Here is a 19,144-nt window from a genome sequence, read left to right as displayed (position 1 = left end):
AGGATATAAGGCGCTATCGGTGCATCGAAATCCGTGTTGGTTGCGTGGCTCAATCGGTAGTGCGCCCGGCACTTGCCGTTCCGCCCGCGCCGTCATGGGTTCGAATCCGGGCGCCGGAAACTGTTGTTTCTTTTATAGTGTAGTGGCCTGGCTGCGGACTAGGCCGAACGCCGCGTGACATTGTGAGTTACTAAAATGCTATGCATTTAAAAAAAACATAGCGGAAGTAGACTCCATGGCATCCTGCTTCTTTGAAGCTAGCATATCCCAACTTTTTCCTCAAGCGAGCAAATGTACCTGCGCACAAATGCAACGTAGGTTTTCTTGACGCAGTCACAGTAACTCAGCTCAATTAGCAGCTCTGGCGGAGGAAGCAACGCTTCCAAGTCGCTCGCATCACAGGCACCCGCTACTTCCGGCAAGTCCGGCTGCTTGGTGATTTCTCGGGGCCTCCTCCGGCATCTCCTGAGTGCAGCGTCCTTCTAGGCGTCAATATATAAGCTCGGTTCATCTTTTTATTTTATTTCACATCGCCATTGCTATGCATTATTTGTACGTACAAGTTATATACACTCACACACAATCAAACGCGTAGTATGCAAGCTCACCTACGTAGTGTCTCTGGAGTAGCTCTTAAAATAGAATTTCAGCCGCCCGCGGCTACGGTAGCGGAAGAGAATTGCGGGCCCCGTCCGCGGTGAACACGAGAAACGCGAGATTCGGGCTGTCCACACAGAGCCAAGGTCGCCGTGACGTTATCGTGTGCGTTAGCCTGCACTCGTCGCAAGTTGGACAACGGTGTGAAAATAATCTAGAGATGCTACCGGCGGAGATTAGTACGAAACAATGTCAACTCAGCTTCATCGATAAAGGAGTGGTACGCGCGTGATAGAGAATATAGCAATGCAATGCTTCCGCCATTATCACACTTGCTTATAATCGAACACGTACTCCACACGTATTGCTATCATTTGAAGAACGTCGAGCGTCTAGTGATAACGAAGTCAGCAGTAGAAGTATACATATGCTTTCAAATTGTTAGAACTACGGCCTGTATTCTACTGAATACTCTTTCTTTTCGCTTGTAAATAACTTTCATTACTGAGCAGAACTTACAACAGGCGCAATAAAAAAGGGGTTTTAATTTCTTAAAGCGACTTGCTTTGGGATTCGCAAGTTATCCTTGTAAAAACCTGAAGAGTTTTCTGAACCTGAACAAGATGACTTTTATCGTAAAATCTGTGATCTTAACAAAAGTAGGAGACTTTTTTGTAAGCTCCTCGTCACACCTACGTTTTCGGATGCTGCTCAGCTATCCTCATGGTCGTGTACAAGTCCTGTTGAAGAACGTAGGCGTTTATTGTTACTCTTTCAGTTACATGTGAATAAAATATTTGTGCAAAGAGTCTGTGGTCTGAGGATACAATTTAGATAAACTTTGTGGCTGGAATTAGGCGCATGTGCTGGAGCAACCACTATGACGCCGTGTGCCGTAAAATATACAGCGTTATACAGCCTGTTCTGCTTGATGGCTGTAACTCAAATGGTTTTGCTTAAAAACCTCCCCCGCATAGAATGGACTCTCAGGTTAACCCCAAAAAAAGCCTCGTGACAAGACACCGAAAGACAAAATTGCGAATGCAATTGTGCACTTTACTGTTTACGCTGTTCATGGTTACGTCTAAAATAAATCATGATCATATATTTTATGCTAATGATAGTGCAGACCGTTAAAACGTTTTTTACTTACACCTAGCGTTTCTTGCAACTTCTCATCAGCTTATATAGACTAGGGATATTCTGTGGGACTGAACTAAACATTTCTTGCGGGTGTTCGGTCTCGTAGCTATAAATTTATTTTGAACTTAAACGGGAAGAAAGGGGGGCGGGTGGGGGGGGGGGGGGCAGCGACTAAAGGAAAAAGTTGAAACCAAAACTTCATTCGCAGTTATTTTTTACAACAATTATGGAAGGCGGTGGAAATGCGTCCGGGATTTGCAAACAATTTTTACAACGCCGGCGAACATGTTAGTATAGCCTTTTTGTACCTTATAGGAAAAGTAGGAAGGGCCGGTCATTTATAGTAGCGTGCAGTCCCGCTAATAAGGGCGGGTGCGAAACTCGGAAATATGAACACGTACGTATAAGCAGAACACGTTGTACATTTTCACAATACAGGCATGCGGAAGGTGCGATAATCATTCAACAAACATTCGGACAATTGCTCAAATGATGGCATGCCCCAAAAGTTAATCTCTAACAAGACACAGAGGCTAGCTGGGCTTATTATCTTTTGGTCGGGACAAGATTGACTGCAGAATATCACGCCCTTGCCCTTCCACGTCCTTCGAACAAGTTCAGGGGAGAGTCAATGCTTGCACAAATGCAAGGCACCAAGGGGCAGACGTCGTCGACGCCTCCTTTGGATACGTTTGAGCCAGAAGACACGGACACAATGAGGCGTGCTAGTGATAGTCCAGACCTTCACAACGCGCATACAAGATGTCGTTTCCAGAATTCCCAACACTAACAGGCTCCTACGCGAGCAACCTTAACATCACGGAGATGCGCGCTGCCCCCATTATAGCTACTCCTGCTGCGCTTGGCTCGCTGGCACCGTACGAAAAGGTGCATGTCGTCTTTCGGAGAACTCAAAGGAGTTCTTTTTTTGTATCGATCCATACTTCAAAGCGTCATGTAAGCTTCCATAGCCACTCGTCTCGCTTTGCATAATGTTCTTTCAGGGGCGTAGTCGGGTCTCTTTACTTCGGCCTTTATACCTTGACGTCCTTCTATAAGGCACCAGTTTCTCCGGCTGGCGAGCATGCAGGGAAATCACGAAATTGTTAGACATGGCCGTTCCTTTCCCGAAAAGCGCTCATTCCATTTTTCTGGAAGCGCCATACTTCACAAACTACAGGCTGACAAGCCACAACCTGCTAAGCAAGTAACAGAACATTATGACACTCTCAAACGTTTGGTAGTTTCGGGACAGTAATGCAATACATCAGCGGTTATGCTCAATGGAGCCACGCTGTTTAATGCTCGACGACGCAAAGGTGATTCGCTTGTCACTGCATCACGACTACCGTAAGCTCTCGCGAGGTGCAGCCAAAATCATGGTATTTTCTCATGCTGCCTACAACTGCTGAGGTTGACAGGCGAGTTCCGAGTAAAAAGCCCTAGAGTTTGTGTCCTTAGAATATAACTTTGGTTGCTGATGGCTGTGCTCGGGTATAGATTACACATAAGGAGGAGGACTGGCTGGAAAGCGCGCTGGAGCGGTCGGTGCAATATCGGTGTGATGTATACGGCTGAACGCACAAGAGACACCAAATCTGGCACTGTCCGGGACTTGCTAAAAGTTCCCGCCGCCGCGCAAGCGGCCTAGACTAAACATGAGTTTCTTGTGACTTTCCAAGGCCCTAGTGCTCTATATGTGTACCTCTTCCTTTGTTGTGGTCAGTTGGGAGCCAGCGGGAGTGCCCCGTCCCGCAATATCGCTGTTAGCGGCAGCTCTGGTGCACCTTTTCTCGTATGTTTCTTTTGTGGCTTAATATTAGCAGCTCTAATAGAGCCTGCTAAGTTAGCTGTTACCGTTTGACACTAAATGCATTCTTCCTGCCACATAGTAGCTTCCGGAATGCATTTCTAAAGTCAGGGCTGAAGATAGTGTAGATAATGGGGTTGAGCATAGAGTTGACATAGCCGAGCCACAGAAAGACGCTGAACACGTAACCGCCGGACGAACACGACGTGCAGAGGGTCATGAGGAGCACGTTGACGAAGAAGGGCATCCAGCAGACGACGAACACTCCCGTGATGATGGCCAGGGTCTTGGCGGCCTTGCGCTCGCGCTTAGACTCGAGCGACTCGCGGGTTGTGACCACGTGCGGCTGCTTGCGGTCTTTGCCGTGCGGCGCTGGCGGGGGCCGCAGCGGAGCCCCGTCGTTGTTGCGTGACAAGTCAGACTCCTGCGTCGTGGTCCCGCCGCTACACGAGTTCGGACTGTGGTTGTTGCCGGCCATGATCACCGAGATTTCCACGTTCGAAGACGGACTCTTGGCGAGAGACCGCGGTACCTTGCTGCCGGGCTTGTGCCGGATCCTGCGCCGGGCCACCTGGTAGATGCGCCAGTACAGCAACAGAATCAGTATCAGCGGCACGTAGAAGGTGGCGCAAGTGGCAAATATCTGGTAGCCCACGTCTTGGCTCACCAGGCAGATGCGGTTCACCTGGACCCTGTGCTGGAAGTCTGGGTCCTTCCAGCCAAACACGGGTGCAACAGACACGGCCACAGCCACGGCCCAGACGAGCACGATCATGAAGCCTACCTGCCGCGCATTTCGCTGGCGCACGTAGTCAACCTGGGCCACCGTCCGGTACCGGTCCATAGCGATGGCTAGGAGGTGCAGGATAGACGCTGTGCAGCAGAGCACGTCGCAGCAAGTCCACACGTCACACAGCGCTGGCCCGAGGGCCCACTCGCGACTCACCTCGGCCACCGCGGCCAGCGGCATCACGAGGCAGGCGACCATGAGGTCGGCCACACCCAGCGATAGCACCAGATAGTTGCCGACGCTGCGCAGGTTGCGCTCCATGAAGATGGCCACAATGACGAACACGTTGCCCACTACTGTCGCCACGATAATCAGTCCTAAGATACACGACACCAGCACGACCACGGCGAGTTGCAGCTGTGGTGGTAAAGCCGCCTCCGGTAGGGCCTCGTCGTCAGCCACGGCGGCTGCATTGTAGAAAGACGCATTGTTGTGACCCGAAAGAGACACGTTCAGCGCCATCGGGTCAGCACCAAGAGCATTGTCGAACATGGCGAGCCGCAGTGACGTGTCGTTGTCTTCCACGTCGCTCCAGTTGGCACCTCCCGTCCAGTTCGAGATAGCCGTGGTGGCAGGACTCGCAATCCGGAAGAACACCGTTCTAGCGTTCCAAATGTTGTCGAGCACGCTCGTCGGCGTGTGGTTCATCGCGGCAGGCTCCCGGGTGGCCACATTCAGCAGGAATGCGAACTTGTTTATGCCGCGTCACGGCTGGCTCTACAACCACCTCCTGCGAATACAAAAGGGACGCCAATGTCAGGACGCCTGAAGGAGGAGGGATAACTTTATGCCTGAAGGAAGAAAAAAGCTCTGGGGCTCGTTTTCACGAGAGGTGCATCTATAAGCGCCGCTTAAAACTACCTTTTAATGTTTGTAAGCGCGAAATATTTAGACAGGGGACAAGAAGGACAGGCATACCGAATCTGAGAGTGTTCCGCACAAAGTCAGGAAGGACGATGTCTCCATCAGTGCTTTTTTTTCTGTTTAAATACTTGGCGCTTCAAAATATTATGGCTCATTACCAGCTATCTCGAACCCACACGTTGTTAAAACAGCCATTTTCCCAAGTGGCTCGAAATTATGTAATCGTTAAGCATGAGGTGTCTTAAATTATTTTTCAGTGCGGGGATAGCTTCAGTATTTCCAAGACACTTTGAAGGGACAATGAAGACAGCATATCAAAGGGTAACCACATAAAGCGGTTTTTATGAGCGGCGTGGCGAGCGTAACACAAACACATACAGTGGACTAGTAATTAGGTAGGGCGACAGTGACGAGGTGTCGACCGCACTGCAGAATACACTGCAACCGGGCCCCTCCATCGCTGTCGCTCGTCGCTGTCCCTCGTCGCTGTCACTCGCTCCTGGATTTCTTCTGTCCGGCCAGAAGCGCGCGGCAGGCCAAGGCGTGCGCATCGGACTGAGCTTACACTTCGCAAGGGATGGGATTAGATTTACGCATTGTTTAAGATTCACCAAGAAAATATTCAGTAATTTTTATATATCTACATGTCAATAAATATTTCCTGCAAGCAGCGCGAAACTATCGACCCGATTTAGGGGAAATTCCCAGGTGGGACTAAGTTTCTTACTTCATCTTGTTTCTCACCCCACGTTAGGGATTCCCAAATCTAGTCGACTAACACCTGTCCTTCACTTCATTTTTTGATCAATTCGCTCTCGCACTACGAACGACTAGCCTCCTGGTTAATTAACTGTGTTGGTAGAGCGACTGCCCCAGTTAGCGGCGGTCCCGGGTTTGAATCCTGGACCAGGACGAAATTTTTTTCAACTGCGAAGTATCTGAGAAAGCTGTGCAGCTTTCGTTTGTGGCCGTGCGGCTGCAGTGAGGTGGATACCGAACTTTCTTTCGCTGCGCAAAATTGCATGCACACAATGGTTGAGTAAAAATAAAAACTCTTCAGAGGTATTATTCAACCCAAAATATTAACTCATCCGGCTACTAAAAAGATAGATTGCATGGGAGCGCTTCCGCCATGTCTAATAGAATGAAACAAACATGCAGTACCATAAGGTACTAGTTTAATTTTTTACTGCCACTCACAAGCGCGGTTTCAATCCTGGACCAGGAAGAAATTTTCTTCAACTGCGTAGTTTCTGAGAAAGCTGTGCGGCTTTCCTTTGTGGCCGTACGGCTGCATTGAGGTGGATACCGAACTTTCTTTCGCTGCGCGAAGTTACATGCACACAATGGTTGAGTGAAAACAAAAACTTTTTAGACGTATTATTCAACCCAAAATATTAACGCATCCGGCTACTAAAAAGATAGATTCCATGGGAGCGCTTCCGCTATGTCTAATAGAATAAAACAAACACGCAGTATTATAAGGCACTAGCTCAATTTTTTACTGCCACTCACAAGCGCATACAAGCCTAGAAAACAACACAAAATTTTTCAACCTAACATTTCCCCAACCTGAAAGTTCGCGTTATTATCAAAAATAAAACGAAACCAGCGTTCTGACTATTACTACCGAGTCCCGACAAAGGTTAGTGCAGAGTCACCGGCTCCACTCACAGAACTGCATTCAAACATGTAGTCAAGGGAAAAAACTTTATTGTACGTAGCGACTGTTCTGTCCATGGTTGCTTGTTTGAGTCTAAGCTGCGCTATGAGAAGCGCATGTCCAACACCAAACTATGCGCTCACATGACAACAAAGTACACGCTGAAGAATAGTACTAAGGTGACTGTGGAGGTGTCAATCCCAACAAACCAACAGCTTGAAGGGTCGAATCCAGACAGAAGCGCCTGTTTTGGCTAACTTTTGTGGCTAAATAACGCTCCCCCTGCATTGTGAAATGCTTTGTGAGCACAAATGTGGGTTGCTTCGCAGGATATTCCGTGCCCTCTAATGAGCTACCTAGATGGGTAAGACACGTCGTAAACTGCCTCTACTGAACAACCGTTGCTACACGACCCACAGGAAGCCGAGGTATGGCAGGGGAGAACGCCGATTAGAGAAAATGCGAAGCAGACGACGGGGCAGGCAAAAAAAAATCGCGCCAGTCCACCCTCTGAAGGTGGTTGGAAAGCGAAGCTCTGGACGACACCCACAATGATTACCCAGGCGACGCCACTTGATTCCACACACGTGGCTCTACAAAGAGTGAAACCATAGAGAAGTGAAATGCACTTAACCACGCCCTTTATTACTTCAAAGAGATATTCTCTGCTAAGGTTAAATCAATGCACGATTCATGAACGGTGGTTGGTTGTGTTGTAATGTTGAAGCACGTGAGTGGAAAAGTCCTTTTTATATAAAACTAGCGGTAGTACCCGGCGGTGCCCGGGTGGGCCATTATATTAGGTACAGCAATGGGTATTTGTTAGTCACCCGCCGCGGTGGCTCAGTGGCTAAGGCGTTGCGCTGCTGAGCACAAGGTCGCGGGTTCGATTCCCGGCCGCGGCGGCCGCTTTTCTGATGGAGGTGAAAAGCAAAAACGCCCGTGTGTACGAGATTTTGGCGCACGATAAAGATCCCCAGGTGGTCAAAATTAATCCGGAGCCCTCCACTACGGCGCGCCTCATCGCCTGCGTTGCGTCGGCGCGTTAAACCCTACAATCAATCAAATCAATGGGTATTTGTTAGTCGCCATATTAGGCTACTTCATTGGGAAGCGGTACACACTCGGGAGCGCCTGCCTGCTGTCAGTACATAGGCTGCTACTGCAGGCGCGTCGTGGTAATGTGAAACGACTGGTACTCGTGTTTTACTCCAACTCTCGCTAAATAATTTGCACCAAGATGGCGCGTTTGAGCGAATGAGTCAGTGAGTGAAAAAGGTTTTATCGAGCCAGCGAAGTGGGAGTGGTTCCCAATTTCAGAAAGCCATGTGATGGGTGGGCAGCCTTCGCTCTGGAGGAAGTATTGTCGGGACATCCAGATCGCTGTTAGTCACCAGGTTCTCCCACAGCTCAAGGTTTGGAAAAGTGGATAGAAGAAGGAGCTTGGTTTGCTTGCACTCTATATATGATATGAGGAGGAATGCCAAGTTGCAAACACAACTTGAATTCGGCAGCAGATTGCGCTGGGAACACATGATGGAGGCCGGCTGGGTGAGGGCTATTCTTCCTCGTAGGAAGTGCTATCTCAGAAGATATGAACGATGCTCATCGGTACAGTTTTATCATAAGTAACATGGGCTCCCTACGGGAGGCGCGAAATTGCAGGGAGTCCCAGCAGATGCCGAGGGGCAACCTTTGCGCTTTTTGCTGGTACATCTTCTCTTTTACATTTAATATATGACACCTGCTCCTACGGGAGACGCGTAGTTGCCGAAGGTTTCAACAGATGGCGACCGCTAAGCGAATGCGGGAAAACTCAACTGCATTTTACGTCCAAAAGAAGGCAGATTAAAAAACCTCGCTGGCCTTCTTATCCGCATGTTAGGACAAAACCCTGAAAGTGGTTTTTGGGCAAATACATGGGCAGCATTTTCAAGAAAAAAACGAACGGGAGATATCAACTGGCTGGGTGGTTATTTACGAAAGTGTAAAAACACAGTGTTTTCCCGAAATCCCGCTTGCCTCTATTGGGAGGGTCTCATTGAAAAATCTTGTATAACAGTGTTGAGATACGTGAGTTAGTTGCCTATATCAACGAAAATCACTTCGATATCTCAGATGGCGGGCGGTAAAAAAATTAATATGGGAAAAACTATTTTACCGCTTTTCACTCTCTCCATGGTGCAATTTTTAGAATTTTAAGAAATATTGACCTCCAACACCGTAATCAGAATGTGCCCTTGCAATCTGTAGCCGTTTGAAAGAGCAGTTTGGCTAGACGTGTACCGTATTTACCCGATTCTAACGCGCACTTTTTTCCCGAAAAAATAGGCCGAAAAATCGCATGCGCGTTAGAATCGGATACAAAACCGAAACTGCCGAAACAGCGGAAAATGCGTCCCACCCATCGCCATCGCCATCTCAAGAAGGCGCCAAAGCTTTTAGCAACGATTTTTTGGACGCAGCAAGCCTAGGCGCCTAGGATTTTCTATTGGAGTTCACACAAATCGTCAAATAGTTTCACTTGCGCGCTTGATAACAGCAATGGCAGCAGCGGCTCCCATGCGTTCAAAAAAAGCGGTTCGCTGAAGCGTGCACCTCTGGAGAAGCTCTCGGGATGGGCGTGCGAGGCGTGGGCCACGATTCCAGAGACCATGATTGAACGTTCGTTCAGAAATGTGGCATCGCGAACACGCTTGAAGGCACCGAGGCCGAGATGTTATGGTCACCGGAGAGCAACGAGGAGTGAGATGAGTGAGATTACTTCGGGAAATTAATCGCCCGTTTCTCTCGCATTCGTTTGTCTGGGTCACAAAGTCCCGTGCGCGTTACAATCGGAGGTGCAAGTTTTTTCGTTTTTTTTGCCAGGAAAATCGGGTGCGCGTTAGAATCGGGGGCGCGTTAGAATCGGATAATTACGGTACATAACCTGTCAGGCCTTTTTGGCTCATCAGCCGTGTCATTTGTAAAAAACAATTTGACCCTTTTAGCGGCGTCGCAGAGCGAAATCCTTAAAAACGGTTGTGTGCATTTGTATGAGTAACATATTCTAGCAAAAATCAGTTGGATTACTGAATCGGTGAAAGATTTATTTGAGAATCTTTAGGAACACCATTTTAGTTCCGGAATGCGGAATCACCTCGCTGGTGTAGGTTATGGCGAAATCCAAAGACTACTTTTTAGGTATTCTTAAGGGCTACTTATATCAGCAAAAAACGCTTCGATATGTGAATGGGTGACCGAGAAAATCACAAATTCGCGAAACCACAATTTCGCCCTTTTCTTCGGTTAGGAGGGCAATTTCTGAAAAACCCGCCTTAGTGAGCACCTACTCAATGACGCCTATAAACTCGTGAAAATTCAAGTCTCTAGGTCTAGCAGGTTTGGCTGGGCGTTGATGAGTCAGTCAGTCAGTCAGTCGGGCACTTCTTTTTATAGGTATAGATGACACCTGCTCCTACGGGAGACGCGTAGTTGCCGAAGGTGTCAACAGATGGCGACCGCTAAGCGAACGCGGGAAAACTCAACTGAATTTTACGTCCATAAGAATGCAGATTAAAAAATCTCGCTGGCCTTCTTATCCGCATGTTAGGACAAAATCCTGAAAGTGGTTCTTGGGCAAATAAATGGGCAGCATTTTCAAGCAAAAACGAATGGGAGATATCAACTGGCTGGGTGGTTATTTACGAAAGTGTAAAAACACAGTGTTTTCCCGAAATCCCGCTTGCCTCTATTGGGAGGGTGTCATTGAAAAATCTTGTATAACAGTGTTGAGATACGTGAGTTACTTGCCTATATCAACGAAAATCAGTTCTATATCTCAGATGGCGGGCTGTAAAAAAATTAGTATCGGGAAAACTATTTTACCGCTTTTCACTCTCTCCATGGCGGAATTTTTAAAATTTTATGAAATATTAATCTTCAACACCGTAATCAGAATGTGCCCTTGCAATCTGTAGCCGTTTGAAAGAGCAGTTTGGCTAGACGTGTACATAACCTGTGAGGCCTTTTTGGCTCATCAGCCGTGTCATTTGTAAACAACAATTTGACCCTTTTAGCGGCGTCGCAGAGCGAAATCCTTAAAAACGGTTGTGTGAATTTGTATGAGTAACATATTCTAGCAAAAATCAGTTGGATTGCTGAATCGGTGAGATTTATTTGAGAATCTTTAGGAACACCGTTTTAGTTCCGGAATGCGGAATCACCTTGCTGGTGTAGGTTAGGGCGAAATCCAAAAACTACTTTTTAGGTATTCTTAAGGGCTACTTATATCAGCAAAAAACGCTTCGATATGTGAATGGGTGACCGAGAAAATCACGAATTCGCGAAACCACAATTTCGCCCTTTTCTTCGGTTAGGAGGGCAATTTCTGAAAAACCCGCCTTAGTGAGCACCTACTCAATGACGCCTATAAACTCGTGAAAATTCAAGTCTCTAGGTCTAGCAGGTTTGGCTGGGCGTTGATGAGTCAGTCAGTCAGTCAGTCGGGCACTTCTTTTTATAGGTATAGATGACACCTGCTCCTACGTGAGACGCGTAGTTGCCGAAGGTGTCAACAGATGGCGACCGCTAAGCGAACGCGGGAAAACTCAACTGAATTTTACGTCCATAAGAATGCAGATTAAAAAATCTCGCTGGCCTTCTTATCCGCATGTTAGGACAAAATCCTGAAAGTGGTTCTTGGGCAAATAAATGGGCAGCATTTTCAAGCAAAAACGAATGGGAGATATCAACTGGCTGGGTGGTTATTTACGAAAGTGTAAAAACACAGTGTTTTCCCGAAATCCCGCTTGCCTCTATTGGGAGGGTGTCATTGAAAAATCTTGTATAACAGTGTTGAGATACGTGAGTTACTTGCCTATATCAACGAAAATCAGTTCTATATCTCAGATGGCGGGCTGTAAAAAAATTAGTATCGGGAAAACTATTTTACCGCTTTTCACTCTCTCCATGGCGGAATTTTTAAAATTTTATGAAATATTAACCTCCAACACCGTAATCAGAATGTGCCCTTGCAATCTGTAGCCGTTTGAAAGAGCAGTTTGGCTAGACGTGTACATAACCTGTGAGGCCTTTTTGGCTCATCAGCCGTGTCATTTGTAAACAACAATTTGACCCTTTTAGCGGCGTCGCAGAGCGAAATCCTTAAAAACGGTTGTGTGAATTTGTATGAGTAACATATTCTAGCAAAAATCAGTTGGATTGCTGAATCGGTGAGATTTATTTGAGAATCTTTAGGAACACCGTTTTAGTTCCGGAATGCGGAATCACCTTGCTGGTGTAGGTTAGGGCGAAATCCAAAAACTACTTTTTAGGTATTCTTAAGGGCTACTTATATCAGCAAAAAACGCTTCGATATGTGAATTGGTGACTGAGAAAATCACGAATTCGCGAAACCACAATTTCGCCCTTTTCTTCGGTTAGGAGGGCAATTTCTGAAAAACCCGCCTTAGTGAGCACCTACTCAATGACGCCTATAAACTCGTAAAATTTCAAGTCTCTAGGTCTAACAGTTTTGGCTGGGCGTTGATGAGTCAGTCAGTCAGTCAGTCGGGCACTTCTTTTTATAGGTAGAGATTAAAGGAAGCTCAAAGGCTCAACCCGGTGTAGATGATCTCACTCCTCCCCCGTCTCTGCCACCGCGTACGGAGGCGACGAGATCGGCGTGAGAGATGGAGAAGTGAGATGCCATGCGTTGAAGTGAGCTCCCTTTAATTTTTATACCTCCTAGCGCATGTCCAAAGCGCGCCCACCGCCGCTACACGGGCCGTGGGCGGTGCGCACAACGGCGCGAGAGGTCGTGTGACGCTATCACGTGGCATTCAACGAGAGCGCAGGTGGTAACACGCAGGTGTGCTGGGTGAGTGCGCCATCCTTCTCCCCCACCTCTGCGTGGGCTTGGAGCTCAATCGGTAACACAACGGGCTCTCGCTCAGTTTCTCTATTCGTTCCTGGTTCGATGCCTGGCGGTGCCCGTAACTTTTTTATTTGTTTACGGGAGTTTTCTGTTGACACCAACGGTCGCTACAAAACCCTTGGGGGGTAGGTGTAAAAAGCTTTTCGTTAAAAAACCAAAACCAGAGGTCAAATGGTTATGCATGCTTTAGGCGTAGCCAGGGACGCTGTTTTGTTGCTGAATCGCTAATATGCGCGCCGTGCGTTTTCCGCGTGCATGCGTCACAGGTCCGACTGTCGCTTGACTGCATAAGTAGTACAGCGGGTTGGTAATGTGAATACATATCTGGTTATTTATTTATTTACCTGATATAATAACGTATTGCAGGCCACAGGCCCCAACACGAGGGTCACAAAGAGCAAACATCTTCGAAGATACAGAACGAACGTAATACTACATGCGGCACAAATGAAAAACCACAAAAGAAAAAAAACACTGGCTGTCAGTCACAACTAAACATTGGCTTCTAATAAATCAAGCGATTTCAAATTGTTCTGGTGTACTGTTGGATTATTTTTTAGTCCGTGCATAAATAAAATTTAAACAGATTGTAAGAAGCGAACATTGGTGTGAAATACAGGGAATGGGAATGACGAGTACGGCGAGTAGCAAGGGGTTTCAAGAAAAGACTCAAATCTAAGGCGAGTTACCGGCAAAATAACAATTCCAGAAATTTCAGGGGGAGACACCTTCTCGTGGACTCCAGTGTTTGTATCCCGGTATTTCTTGCATAAGCTCTCAAGCAGAATCCAAGTTAGCCACGAGTATACGTTAGCGCTGTCTTCATCAGCAGAGATTAGGTGGTCAAGTACAATAATTTTAGTCAGCAGCTAGTTATTCACTGCCCGTGGATGAAAGCCATCGAACATGACTTTTGTTTGTTGCGATCAGGCCACCGAGAAACGGGTAAACAGCAGTAACGTATTGTAGACCAACAAAGCTTACAGGCGAGAAATTGACTCTACGAGCGACCAGAACGCTGCGCCATATGTTCAGGTACTCTGAAACAGCCTGTTCACTTCTCAAGTCGGAGCAGTTACGGACGAATCAGGTCCGCTGTTTTCTGAGTGGAAACTGAAGCTTCAGATGAGCTCAAGTTGCCAGGGCCTAGTGATGAAATTGGGCTCCAAAGGTCAAGCGGCACCGTTGTGAACTTTTGAAGACAGCGGCTTTGCTCAACAGGAAAATAATACAATACGTCGGACGTTTCGCCGCGCATGCGGGTGCCACCGTCAGTAACAACAGTGGCCAGTTTCGTTAATGATGTCCGAAAAACCAAGAGCAGCGCACCGTAAACGCCCTGAACGCTTGATGTTTACAGTGCGTTCGGATATATAGGTCGTCGGTCTTTCTTACATGCCAATTTTGACACTGGGGGTGCCACCCGAATAGGTGGCGAAGTATCTTATGTATTGTTTCATTCTTGTTGCGTAAAGCCGGTGTTTTAAAAAGCTCACAATGATTCTAACCCCTTTCATCGCCCGTAGCAAGGCTACGCCGCTGCGCTAGTGGGCATATTACGCGATCAAAAGCTGTGCTAAATGTTGCTAGATTTATTCGCCGATCACAAATTACGGTTTCTACGCGATGGCGTTGTCTGTATACTTATGTATAGTTTTAGATGCTGCGTTTCCTGAGGCCGTCACAGGGCCTTTGACATGACCGCAGGCAGCGGTTAATTTGAAATCCACCCCTGTATGGGCGCATTCCTTAGTAATTCCACCATTTTTTCCCGTCAGAAAATAATGCAGTGGGCTATTGACTGCCTATTCTTTCAGATATAGCAAAGCTGTAGGCTGTCCTCATGGTTCCTTTAAGCCTTAAGTTTGAATAGTTTGATAAAAGACGAGAGGTTATTCTTCTGGCCCCCTCTACTACACATCATTAAATGCCAAAGAATTCTAGTGGCAGTGAGGCAAGAAACGCCGGTATTGCGACCAGAAAATGGCCCCAAAATTTCATTTGCTGTAAACTAAATGTCCCGGGCGATCTCCACTAACGGGAAACCTGGGGAAAGGCGAAGCATGCAGTGTATAAGTGTATTCAAAGATTGTAAGTCTGCCTCTTGCCACACGGCGCGCGCTGATTGGGTGCCGGAGAAGCGCCGGTGGGAGGAGCAATCGCGCACTTTGCGCCCTCTGTTGAGTTGAACTGTACTTAAGCAATTAAATGAGATACAGACTGGCCTAAGTTGTGTTCGTGTAACACGCGGCGGCATGCTAATAAGCACGCTTTAGTGGAGAAAACCTGGCGTATGAAACCGATTTCGAGACGGAATTTCATAGATTTTTGATAATAATGCAATTAAATCCTGACTATTTATTCATTATAAATTAGTTTAAATCATGTTAGTTTATTTTGAACAAGTTTTATAGATAATGCATTTGTTTTTTGACCATCATGTGACAACTTGATATGCTGTAACGGCATGAGACAATGACGAAAGGAGACGCCGACTGCCTGGCATCCCTGAGGTGCTCCGCCAATGCATGTAAAAAACTGTGGTAGGAAAGGGAACGCAATCTACGAAGTCTTCTTTCTTCATTACTACTCTGCGCCTGCGCAACAAGAAACACGGATTTCGGGGTATACTTAATGTTCTCGTGTTCTTGTAACCTGAAATCAATACGGCACTCATGCATGGCCTGATTGATTCCACCGCTACGTCGTGTGCGTGTCGTGCCGGTTCCCTGATACAGATTCTTTTCTTCCCAGTGCGGACTTTGGAATGCTGTTCGCGCTGTTCACGTATCCCTTCAAGGAAACTGGCCCGTGACGATGACACTTGCCAGAAGTTGGCTGCGACGTCAGCGTCACACGCTACCCACGTGCCTACTTAGGGAAACTGGTCAGTGAAAATCGCAGCTGCTTTTTTGTCGCGTAAGCTAGACTGGCCGAGGTTCAGCAGTTTCGCGTGGACCTTGAAGGGCCGTGCTGCGCAAGCGCGAGGAGCATTGGATTGGACTAGACTGGACTGAATTGTATTGGATTGGATTGGATTGGATGTGGAACGAATTGGATTGGATTGGATTGGATTAAATTGGATTGAGTTGCATTAGAAATCCAATGCAACTGTAGTACGGGTGTGTAGAGAATTGGGTCTGCACATTCGGCGGTCTGCGCATTACAGAGGAGTGATGTCATAGCCGCGGCAGACGCACTGGCGCCGGCGCGTGCCCAGCTGTGCGCCTCCGTTGCGCAGTAGCGAAATCTGACGCTGCTCCGGAGCCGCTTGATAGCCGTTTCGCGTGGCTCCTGGAGAGCCGTGCTGCGCATGCACGAGGAGCAGGGACTGGACTGCACTGGATTGTATTGCAAATCGTTTTCGCAGCAGGAAGCATTATAATCAGCTAATCCTAGACAACCAGGAAACCTAAGAATAACCAGCTGAACCTGAGTCACGCTATACGTAAAGCCTTGCATAGCCGAGCTAAGCCACTGCTAGTTCTTTTTATCCGTTATTATTTCCAACGGTGTTAAAATACGTTCACGTTAGTATGCAGACAAGGGTCCCATATTCAAGAGGCTGCAACAGGACCCTTGTATACTAATTGCAAAATAAAGAAAGCTGAGAAAGCAGCGAAACCCAAACAAACAAGAACAAAAAACAAGTAACTAAAATAATAAACGCAGCTTACGCAGCGCTCAAGTACAATAATTAAAAGCAAAGAACTCGATTTAACAAATTGTAGAGGTAAAATAGGTGTTGCACATTATTAGCACAATACTAATTCAACAAGGTAAAAAAGGTTGGCAGCAAAAACAATAAATAAACTGAACATTTGCACTATACATACAATCTTGCTCGAAACACAGGAAACTTCGGTAATGATATAAACAGTGACACCAATACAGATTATAAAAATAACTCGTTCACCTATTCAACAAAAAAATTAGCTTGTGTTTAAAGTAAAAGAATGATGATGAAGAGTTAAGTTCTGTCGAAAGAGTATTCCAGAATGAGATAGCGGAAAAGCGGATGTCATTTGACCGTAGTAAGTACGAACTATGGGTAATAAGTAATTTTTATTGGCTGCAAATTGTTAGAGGCACACAGGCGAGTTACGTAATTTTCATGGCGAATGTTCTCGTGTTTGGAATGTGTAAGCTGATTTAAGCACCTTAATCAATTAGGTTTTTTTTTTTTGCAGGAACAGGATGTGGGCCAGAGCTGAGGCTCCCACATATTTTCTGGGTGCGTAAGACCGGCCGAGAACGCGGAAGAGATGCGCGACCTTCCAGGTGCGCGGACCCGAATGTTTTGCGCGGGGCTCTGCAACCGTGCCCAGTGCCGGAGTCGAAAACGGAAAACGCCCATGTGGTCGAGATTTCGGAGCGCGTTAAAGATCTTCAAGTGATCAAAATTAATCTGGAGCCCTCCAGTACGCCGCGCCTTATAACCCAGCTGTAATTTGCCCGTAAAACACCCCAAAAATTGGGATTTCTGAAGAGGCAGTAATCAGCGGAAGGGAAATTGAGCTCGCTGGTCCAAAGAGAAGTGTGATTTAAGTCTGCCAAACGTGTGGGCGGCGCATCTTGTCTTGTTTCAATAGCACCACTGTTTGGGCTCGCTATTTTTGTTTTCTGACCACGCTCTCAAGGACTTGCTAAAGACAAGTCAACGTTACCTGACTCGACGTAATGGCTTCGGTGCTTCACTATACAGGCATAACTGCGCATATGCGCGAGACTTACGAAATGTAGAGGTAGGTGCAGATACGATCCTCCAAACGGGCCTCGTAATGACCCCGCGTGGTAGATAGATGACAGGTTGTGTTGAACGCTCTGATTCAAAACAAGTGCCCAGAGTGCAGTCCCGCGACTAATTGATTGCGCAGGCAGAGCCACAATAGCGGCTGGATCGTGGCAGCGGTTCCCTTCTACGAAGCACCCAAGTGACGCGTCGCTGCACGGCAAACCCGCCCTGGCAAAGGGGTCCTTACAGCGGCCGGCCGCGTATGGTGCATTCTCCCCACTGTGCCGTCCATCACCGTTGTTTCGATTCCGGCTAGCCCTGCCAACTTTCTCCTCCCGAAATCGCCGTCCAGGGCACCGGGGTGCCGAACCGATGTATAGGACTGGTCCTGTAGGAACACAATGGTGAACTCTCTTTCGCAAGCCTATCGGGGCTGTGGGGCACCGCTGGACGCAGTCCTGCTGTGATACAGCACGACGGGACGAGTGCTGCCCGAAAGAACAAACAAAAGACGAACCGGCGCCCACTGTATACCGGCGCCCACTGTAAGGAGAAAGATAAACTGTAACCATGCGACAGAAGTTCGCGTTCAACGCCAGTGCCTAAGGTTGTACCGGATACGTAAACTCTTGCGAGTTTTGAGGCCTGCGAAACGTCTGCGATCTGAGTGTGTGGGGCAGCCCCATGGCTCAACGAAAGCGAATAAAAGAATCGGCTACACCCTGGGCGACCTTGTACCTCAGGGGACGGGTCTTCCTGGAACTTTTTTTTTATTTTATTTCAAAAAAACCCTAAAGGCCCTCTGGGGAGGGTATTACATAGGGTAGGGGGTTACAAAGGTGTCACATAAACTAGAACAAGGACAAAATAAACACAAGAACTAAAAAATGGTAGAAATAATTAACATTGCTAGAGTGAAAACAAATACAAAAATTAGGTAGAATAATAACAGCTATTGGTACAGTAACTAGAACAAACTACACCGATTATAACCACATGGTATATTACAACATGTCATCTGACAACGCAAGAACTGAATGAAATGAGGCAGTGAAATGATACATATTATACATTGATATTTTTGCTCAAAGCATTAGTAAATTTCGTGGTATTAGGTTCAGTAACAATGTTTGATGGTAGATTATTCCAGTCTATTGTGGTACGAGGAGCAAATGATTCGGCAAAAGCAACGGTATGACATGTGATGCGTTTGATTTTGCATGAATGATCTCAACGCGGAAAAATGCGGCGGGTTCACACATAAATTCGTTATGAAGGCATGCATGGTAGTACAGTTTATGAAATAAAGTTAAGCGAGATATGTTGCGACGATGCGATAAGGTTTCAAGTTCAGCACGATTTTTTAATTCGGTTACGCTGGTATAGGGTGAGTAATCAGAAAAGATGAAGCGGACAGCACGGTTTTGTAAAACTTCTAAGTCATTTATTAGATATGCCTGATGAGGGTCCCAAATGGCTGCCGCGTACTCTAGTTTAGGGAGTATTAGTGTAATATATGCTAACTTTCGTAAACGCGCGGGTGCATGTCTGAGGTTACGTTTAAGGAAACCAAGCGAACGGTTAGCACACGCGAGGATATGGTTAATGTGATTATTCCATGTCAA

General features: G+C 47.0%; 1 pseudogene across 2 annotated transcripts in view; it reads right to left on the bottom strand.

Moving 5' to 3' along the window:
* Positions 1–215: 215 nt before the first annotated feature.
* The window catches only part of LOC144170854 (5-hydroxytryptamine receptor pseudogene), a 269,075-nt pseudogene continuing 250,146 nt past the window's right edge, over positions 216–19,144 (bottom strand). For both annotated transcript variants that reach the window (XR_013322689.1, XR_013322690.1), the window contains one exon: positions 216–5,070. The product of XR_013322689.1 is annotated as a 5-hydroxytryptamine receptor pseudogene, transcript variant X1 (transcript). The remainder of the gene's footprint in view (positions 5,071–19,144) is intronic.

Source organism: Haemaphysalis longicornis, unplaced genomic scaffold (genome assembly GCF_048455015.1).
Source record: "Haemaphysalis longicornis isolate Haplotype H1 unplaced genomic scaffold, Haemaphysalis longicornis Haplotype H1 scaffold_2, whole genome shotgun sequence".
In the NCBI taxonomy this organism is placed as follows: Eukaryota; Metazoa; Arthropoda; class Arachnida; order Ixodida; family Ixodidae; genus Haemaphysalis; species Haemaphysalis longicornis.
Note: the sequence above shows the minus strand (reverse complement) of the source record. Positions and strands in the feature narration are given on the sequence as shown.